This window comes from Lolium rigidum, chromosome 7 (assembly GCF_022539505.1).
Source record: "Lolium rigidum isolate FL_2022 chromosome 7, APGP_CSIRO_Lrig_0.1, whole genome shotgun sequence".
Lineage (NCBI taxonomy): Eukaryota > Viridiplantae > Streptophyta > Magnoliopsida > Poales > Poaceae > Lolium > Lolium rigidum.
This window is the reverse complement of record NC_061514.1, coordinates 70,347,865-70,357,364: the sequence shown is the minus strand read 5'-3', so window position 1 is coordinate 70,357,364 and position 9,500 is coordinate 70,347,865.

Here is a 9,500-nt window from a genome sequence, read left to right as displayed (position 1 = left end):
TGCTATATTCCATCGAATATATTTGCCTCTTCTATTTTGTTATCACTTGTATCATCTTTTATTTTGGTAGAATCACTTTCTGAGGCAAACCAACGTGCTGATGACCTGGCTCGGAAGCCGGAACAAAGTGAAAAAGCTCGCGAAAAGGCTGAGTCAGATGCTGCCGCTGTTGAGGGTCTTAGAAAGAGACTTCATAAGGCGGAAAATGCTTTAAGTGAGAACATAACTCAACAGTCTGCTCGCGAGCAAGAAATTATCACGCGCTTGGAGTCTCAGAACTGACGTTTTGTCAGTAAGTGCTCCAACTACTTTGATTTCTTCAGGCGCACTTTTCTTCACTCATTTGTTGATAAACCAAATCTACTTCCATCAGTAAAGACGTATCAAGATTATGATCTGGAAAATCCTGAAGGTGATCGCCTTCTCGACGCGCTCTCCCTCCTTGAAATTCATGGAGACGAGGCGCGACAGGGCCTTGCCAACGCTAAATCAGGACTGTCGCGGCTTTTTCCGTACTTCTTTGCGAAGAAAGAAGAACCCGAGATGTTCACTGCGCTAGCCCAACACTTCATCCCTGAAGAAGATCTTGGACTACGTCTTCGACAGGAAAGCTTGAAGATTGGTGTTGAAGGCACCATTGCTTTGGTTGCCGAAAGCCAACAAGTTGTCGACTGGACGAAGGTTGGTGATGTCGGGAAAATGGAGACGAAGAAGTGGCAATCTATGATTAAAGCTGCTAAGCCGAACTCGAAGAAGATCCTCTCCTTTCTTGGATGCAAACCAACTCCTTCCCCTAGCTCGACAAAGCCAGAGGTCAAGTAGACCGTCCTGTCCTTGTATTTTGTTTTTGTTCTTTTCCGACGACTGTCCCTTTGGTTCACTAGGAACCCTCTTTTGTAATGCCCATGTAAATATCTGATCCAATCAATGAGAAACTATCTTGCCAAATTATTGATATTGAAATATTTCTCTCCAGTTGATTTTTGACAACTATACCGGTGGTGCCTCATTCTTCGGGCGCATTTCCCGCTGCGTCCTTCTCGAAAAGGTCCGTCGCTATCGAATTTATTGAAGGTTCTTCAAGTGCTGCACAAAATGAAGATTTGAACGATCTTCGACAACAACTTCAATCGGTGAATGTCGTTGCCTAATCGACGGTACCTCGGAGGAGGGATCCTCACGAGGGGGAGAAGAAGTAGGGGCCATAGGGCGGAGTGCACACGGGACGGTGGTACGCGAGTTACCCAGCTTCGGAACACCTGCACGATGACGGGGCCTCTCGCTGCTTGTCCGGAATTATCCGGGCGCTTGCGCGTTGTTACAATGGTTGTGGTTGTGCCTCTAGGGCTCCCGGGATCCGGCTTATAAAGGCGCACGGATCTAGGGTTTACATGGAGAGTCCTAGCCGGAATACAAGTTGCCTAACTACGGTACAATATCTTGCTGTGTACGTCAAAGATCCGCCTTCCTTATGGCCGTACTGGATCCGGATACTTTATGGGCCTCCACGGATCCGGCCTCCTTCGTAGGTCGGTTAGGATCCGGCTCCAGGTTCCTGGGCTGGACTTCATCCTTCTTGATCAACGACAGAATCGGGCCGCCCGATGGGCCCCATGCCACCATCACCGTTCGTGGGCCACCCGGGCTTGCCGGATCTAGGCCATGTCGTTGATATACCCATAAAGTATACCCACAACAGTAGCCCCGAAGTTCTCCGAGATTCATCATTCTTCCGTCTTCATATAACTCGGAACCGAAGAGAATCTTGAAGAGCTTCCAAACTTTCTTGTTTCCGATATTGTTTAACCGGAAACCCACATGTCCTTCAGTAATGATAATGTAACGGAGTTTGCACTTTTCCCGCGCACAACTTCCTATCTTCCCGCGCTAAATTTTCGGAGATGCGAACTTTTAGCCGGAAATTTCGGGAGCGCACGGTTAAGTTACCTCCACGTCATTTTACCGCTTTTAACCTAAGACACGTGTCACGCATCCAACGGTGAGACTGTTCAGTTTCCGCCATAGGATCCGAAATGCGAATCTCCGCGCGAGGGCTATAAATACCCCGACTCGCGGTAACTCCCCATTCGTTTCACCCCTTCACCACTTCATCTTTCTCCTCCCGCCGCGCCGCCCGCCAGATCTCAACTCCGACGAGCTCCGCCGCAGAGGACTTCACGCCAGGTCGCTCCAAGCCTCCCCTCGTCCCAAGATCGCCGCGGTTGACCGGGAAATCTCCCCCGCCGCCGATTCGTGGTCACGCGGGCCGTTTTTCAGCAAGTTCGGCGACCTTCATCCTCGCCGGTTCGCCGCGCCATTGACGGTACGTGCACCGGACTGGTAGAAGAAGAAGTAGAGTAGATTCCGGTAACTCAAACACTTTGCATGGGTGCAGCCGGAAGCATGCCGATCGACTCACACTGTACTGGTAGTTCTCCGAATAGCCCGGATCCCAGTTCATTAGAGCCAATCTGTCCGGATCCCATTGCATATCTACCACCATATGTTTCCGACATCCGGCTGGCTCAACCTTTTTCCGCATCTTCCAGCACCAAGTTAAGCCGGATCCCAACCGCTCAAGAAATCGAAGAAGAACTTCAAGGGCAGGCTAGAATGGCAGCCAAGGTCCAAGAGACGGAAAACAAGAAAGCTTCTAAGGCCCGGAACCGCGAAGGAGAGCGGGGTCAGTGGTGGCCCTGCGAAACCACTGATACGGAGCTCAGAGAGCTTCAGAACGAGGGTATGATCTCCGCTCACTGGAGTTTCATACGCGACACCGTCGTCCCCAAGCCAGGAGCCGGAGAAGTGGTCATGACTAAGGCTTGGGTGGAACGCGGATTATCGCTCCCCTGCTCGGAATTTTTCCTCTCCGTCCTCAACACGTACGGGCTTCAACCCCACAACATCTGCCCCAACTCCTACCTTCTGCTCTCCAACTTCGCAACTCTCTGCGAAGGGCATCTCGGAATCCGACCAGATGTCAAACTATGGCAGTTTTTCTTCCGAGTGAAGAAAGAAACAAAAGACAAAGCTATGTTGAACTGCGGGAGCATGACGTTCATGCTCCGACCTGGCCGCATGTACCCTCCTCATGACTCGCATGAATCCGTCCGCGTCTTGGAACGCCGGATGGTTTTACGAGAAGAATATTTCAGTTCCGGAGATCCACGACGGTCTCCCCAAATTCAACAACGAGCCTCCGGAAGAGCTCGCAAGCTGGAGCTTCATCCCTTCGCTTTCCCTAACTCCCATCCTGGAGAAGGCAGCGCGGAGAATCTCCTGGTTAGTCCATGATGGGCTAACCGGAACCCAGCTTACACTGAGCTGGTTCACTCGGCGGATCCAGCCTCTACGATATAACGCGCGGTTAATCTGCGCATACACCGGGGCGGACGACCAGCTCCGAGCTACCCGCCACGATCTTCCGGCTGATTCTCTCAAAAGGAGATTCAAGACGCTGGTGAAGGTAGGCCGGGGTCAACCGATTCCGGAATTGATCAAGGATATTTACACGAACAACCAGTGTCCTCCGGTAAGCTTTGATACCTTCGTCACTTCAAACTTCACAAGTTTTTGGACATTGACTAACATATGATATCTTTCCCTCCAGCTCGCTACATTGGCGGAGGAAAACCTGCGCACCATACTTCGCGTCCCCGTCAGCGGCGACACGGCGGAGGAGGTTCCGGAGGACGAAGAGGAGGAAGAGGAGCAAGCACCCCGAAGGGCAGCTCCTCGACCTACGAAGCGTCCCCGCGCCAAAGCTTCCGGCTCTGAAGCCGGAGCCAGCGGCGAGGCCTCCGCCAAGAAGCCCACGATCGTCAAGCCCCCTCCGCTAGACTCAAGGAAGGCGGAGCGGGAACGTTTGAAAATGCTTTCCACGAGCGAGGCAAACGCTCGCGCCCCATCATCCCCGGCGCCCCGTAAGTTTCCGTGTATGGTACATATTCACTTTGATGCAACTGTTTCTTATGCAATCTTCTTTTATTTGTTCGCAGAACTCCGACTACCGCTGCCGCTCGGACCACCAGCCAAGAGCCCATCACAAAATATATGAAGAAATCTCCGGCTGTTGGTCCTACAACTCCAGCTCCGCCAAGCGCTTCCCACACTGCTCCACCGCCATCTCCTCCTCAGGCGGAACAATCTCCCCCTCCTGCCGCAAACACTCCACCGGAAATAATTCCGGTCAGCAGCGAGAAGGTGGGCGGAGAGGATCCTAAGGCCAAAGGCCCTGCCCAAGAAGAAACTCAAGACCAGGGAGAGGCTGAGGTTACTTCCTCCGAGAAGGTCGGAGCCGGTGCTGGCGATGTTGTCGTGTTTCCGAAAAACTTCGGAGATCCGACCGACCTCACTTCCACCCCCAAGGCATATGCTACAAAGTTCTTCAACAAGGCTGAGCGAGGCGGAGAAGTGGGAACTTGAACAAGACCTGCTCAACGCCATGCTGAACAATGCCTGGGGGAAACCGGATGCCGCGACGTCGAAAATCCAGGACTTTAAGAAGGACGTCGGCCAGTTCTTCGACAAGCTTGTCTGCAAACAAAAGGTACTCCCCAGTAGCCCCCAAGCATGTAGGCGGAAACTAGATACTAGTTAGCGCTTAGATGCTTTAGAGTAAAGCCACTTTTGGAAAGATTTAAAAATGTCACAGTAGCCCCCAAGCATGATGTCGGAAAGATTCCGGCAATAATGCTTCAAAGGACACCACTATATTGTAGGCGGAATTTTTACTCCTGCTCTGATTGGTTTTTACAGGAACAGCAGGCACTGCATTATGAGCTACACAAAAACATTGCCCTGCAGCGCCGCGTTACCTTGGGTCAAGCGGAAAATATCCGGACCCTCAAGAATGAAAATGCAGAACTGAACAAACAGCTGGCGGACGCCCAAGGTTGGTTTCCGACCTTTCTTGTTATTAGTTCTCGTTCCGACTTTGAACTGTATTTTAACTTGATTCCTTATAGGCGCATCTTCTTCCCTGGCGACGACCTCCTCCGAACTGGAAAACCTGCGCTCCTCATACCAAGAGTTGGAGATAAAGCTGAAGGAGGCGGAGCAGCAGAAGGAACAGGCCGAGAAGCATCTGGCGGAGAAAAACTCCGAGCTCATCAGGGAGAAAGGCGATTTCTTGTTGAAACGCAATGTTGATAGCGAGACCATCAAGAGGCAGCAAAAGGAGCTCAATGGGCTCCGGAAATACATGGAAACCGCGGAGCACCATTGGGACTTGCTGGCCGAAAATATCCTGGGTACGTATACTCGGAAATTTTTATCTTGATGTATAGTTTCTTGTGCTCAACCTGAATTGTTATGCTTGTATTTTTGTGCAGAACCACTTGGATACTCTGAAAGGCGCCGGAATAAATTTCCCCGGGACGATGTTCTTGCTCTTGCTGGCGATGATTGCAAGGATCTTATCTCCGCTTCACGGAAGATATGCCACAACTTGTCACTGAAGAAGAGCCGCACCTGCGGTCTGCGCAAACTGGTCAAGCGGATGGACATTCTTCCGAGGCGGTAACGGATCTACGAGGCTTCATCGGCCCAAGGCGCAGCTGCCATGACTTTAACCATGTGCTTGGCGCATAACCCGAAGATGGATGCGGACCGGGTAACTTACGGTGTTCCTCCGACAGCAGATGTCGGAGCGCTTCTTGATGCGGTGAGTGGCTATGACACCCGCATCGCGCGGAGGATCCGTCATGACGAGTTCTACGACAAGGTGGTTCTCCCAGCGGACGAGCCCCTTGAAGACGAACTTCAAAAGGAGCGTGACGCGGAAGCCCGACCTGCGGAATCCGGAACCCAGTTTACCTGGACCAGCTCCAAGGATGCTCCCCAAGAGGAACCCGAGTCCGGCGCTGCAACCTCCGAAGAGGATGAAGAGAGCGATGAAGATGTGTCGTCTCCGGCTAAGGGCGCCAAAGGAAAAGATCCAGAGGGCAATGCTTCTCCGTCCAAGGCGGAGTGAAAACGTTTACGTCCTGCGGGATAAAACAATGCATCATTTTGGCCCCAGCGAGGGTTTGTAACATAACTTAAATTCTTAAGTAGTTAGGGACGAAACAAGCATGCATGCATGGGCGGAAGATACTTATCCTGCTACCCGTTTTTATATTATTTGCATGTGTTGTTTCTTGAAAGCAAGTGCTGGTTTGATAATTTCCGGCTTGCCCACTTGACCTTCCACGAGCCGGAAAACCCGCGCCGGAAACGCTCGCCAGCGGCGACGAAGCCCAATGGCAATCCGTCAATAACCGCGGAAACAAGCCCCCAGCCCAAGTGCCGGAAGTCGCTACCAGGAATCCATGGGTTTGCAACAGAAAAAACTTCCGCCAGAAAACTTAAGCTTACGTCCTAAGGGACGATTTTGAAAATCACAACTTTCATACACGCCTAGGCGGAAAAATCCAGCTCTGCGGTTTTAGTCGGAAAAAACATACACGATCCAGAAATGAAAAATTAAAGGAGGTAAATGACTCTAAGAGTGAACCAAAGGCTTTATTTCATTGATCATGTATCATAGATATTACAAGTTATGTAATGCGTAAAGCGCTAAGTGTGGAAAGGACGTAGCTGTGATATGTTCCAGGGACGATCTGTTTCATCATATATGTCACCCGGATCTTCTCGTTTTCGTTTCCGATGCCAGTTAGCAGGTCTATCCTTTAGTTCCCGGAAATCAACGAGGTAGTAGGATCCGTTGTGTAGTACTTTGCTGATGACAAAAGGTCCTTCCCATGGAGATTGCAACTTGTGATCTTTCACCTGGCGAAGGCGGAGGACTAAGTCTCCGACCATGAACGAGCGGTTCCGAACTCGACGGCTATGATAGCATCGGAGCTTCTGCTGGTAAATGGTGGAGCGTTCGTCAGCTAAATTCCGAGCTTCTTCGATCGGGTCCACGGATAGGCTGTCGAGCCTCGTCAGCAGTTTCTTCATTGTAGGCGGAAACTCGCGGTGAATCATCGATGATGTCAGTGGGGAGCACAACTTCGGATCCATATACCAGGAAGAAAGGAGTAAATCCTGTTGACCTATTAGGGGTAGTTCGTAAACTCCACGAACGAGTCCGGCTCATCGGCCCAAGCTCCGGCTGCGCGGCGCGGCGGTTCTTCAAGGCGAGGTTTGATTCAGGCTAGTATAAGGCCATTGGCTCGTTCGACCTGACCATTAGATTGTGGATGGGCCACGGATGCAAGGTCAAGCCGGATCCCAACTTCATCGCGAGTAATCCTTGAGTTCTCCCTGCGCAAAGTTTGTGCCGTTATACGTGATTATGCTTGTGCGGGATGCCGAATCTCGTCACGAGGCTGCAAACAAATTTTAGTGCCGTAGCACCGTCGGCTTTTCTCACCGGCTTTGCCTCGATCCACTTCTCGAACTTGTCAATAGCGACCAAGAGGTATTCATGGCCACCAGGAGATGATTTCTTTAACTTACCAACCATATCGAGCCCCCAGACCGCAAACGGCCAGGTGATAGGGATGGTCCTCAGCTCTTGGGCTGGGGCGTTTGGTTGAGTAGCGTAGTACTGGCAACCGCGGCAAGTTTTCACCAGCTTGTCAGCGTCTTCTTTAGGCGTTAGCCGATAAAATCCTAACCGAAAAGCTTTTGCAACGAGGGACCTGGGGGCGGCATGATGCCCGCAATGCCTGCGTGGATCTCTCGCAGGATTTCAATGCCATCTTGACTGGAGACGCATTTGAGAAATACCCCGTTTGCACTTCGTTTGTAGAGCTGTCCATCAACAATTGTGTAGGATCTTGTTCGTCTAATGATCTGTCGTGCGTGGACCTCGTCCTCCGGCAACTTTTGATCAATGAGGTAATCCAGAAACGGCTGAGTCCAGGCCGGAATGATTGCCATCACTTCCTTAGCCGGAGAAACTGCCAGATCGGGATTTTCTGGGTTTGCACCCTTCACTGAGGGTACTCGCAGATGCTCAAGGAAAATTCCAGGCGGAATTGGTTTCCTGCCGGATCCGAGCTTGGACAGCATGTCTGCTGCTGTGTTATCGTCTCTCCTGACGTACTTGACTTCGTATCCGAGGAAGCATTTGGCGATCTCGTCAACTTCGTCTCTGTAAGCCGCCATGACGGAGTTTCTGGCGTTCCAGGTTCCGGCTACTTGTTGTGCCACCAGGTCGGAATCTCCACAGCATATGATATGTTTGATCCCAATTTCCTTAGCGATGCGCAGACCGTGTAGTAGAGCCTCGTATTCCGCCATATTGTTGGTTGCTTCGAAGTGAATCTGCGGAACGTCTTGCGGTTCTTCTCCGGTAGGTGACTTCGGGGTAACTCCGGCCCCGAGCCTTGATGTTGCTTGGATCCGTCAAAGTGCATGACCCAAGCTTCGGGTTCCGAGCACGGGTGTGCCCTCCGGTGCTTCGGTCCAATCCGCGATGAAATCCGCTAGAACTTGAGACTTGATTGCGGTTCGGGCTTCGTAGTTGATGTCAAAGGCGAGATAATTCGATGCCCCATTTTGCTACGCGTCCTGTTGCGTCGGAGTTGTTGATGATTGTTGCCGGGGAGCCTTGCTCACCACTTGTCATTGGGTGTTCACGGGAGTAGTGTCTCGGCTTCGGCTGCCTAGGAAAACTCCGTATGCTAGCTTCGAAAGTGAGGGTATCTCTGCTTGGATTCCGTCGGGACTTCGCTAATGTAATAGACGAGGCCTTTGGACTCCGTGCTCAAATCCTTCTTCCTTTCGCACCACCACGATTACGAGGCTGATAACTTTGTTGGTAGCCGCTATGTAGAGGAGCATAGGCTCTGACTCAGCTGGAGCTGCCAATATAGGTGGGGAGGAGAATATATTCTTCAACTCCTGAAGTGCTTTATCTGCTGTCTCATCCCAGACAAATTTGTCTGTTTTCTTCAGCAGCTTGTATAGAGGTAGGGCTTTCTCGCCAAGAAGGCTAACAAATCTACTGATTGCCGCAACGCAACCAGTTAATCGTTGCACATCTTTGAGATAAGTTGGCCTTTTGATGTTCAGGATAGCCTTGATTTTTTCCGGGTTAACTTCAATGCCCACTGTGAGAAACAATGAAGCCAAGGAGTTTTCTGCTTGGTACGCCAAAGACGCACTTCGAGCGGATTCAACATCATCTTGTACCGTCGGAGATTATCAAAGGTTTCCTTAAGGTCGCTCAGCAGGTCGGATCCCTTTCGGGTCATGACCGCGATGTCGTCAACGTAGGCGTGCACATTCCGGCCGATTTGGTCCTTCAGGCACCGCTGCATCGTACGTTGGTATGTGGCACCTGCGTTTTTCAAGCCAAAAGGCATGGTAACATAGCAGTATGTGCCAAAGGGTGTGATGAAGGAGGTCGCCTTTTGGTCAGACTCCTTCATCAAGATCGATGATACCCGGAATATGCGTCAAGAAAACACAGAAGCTCCGCCCCTGCCGTCGAATCAATGACTTGGTCAATGCGCGGCAAGGGGAACGGATCTTTCGGACAATGCTTATTCACGCCGGAGTAA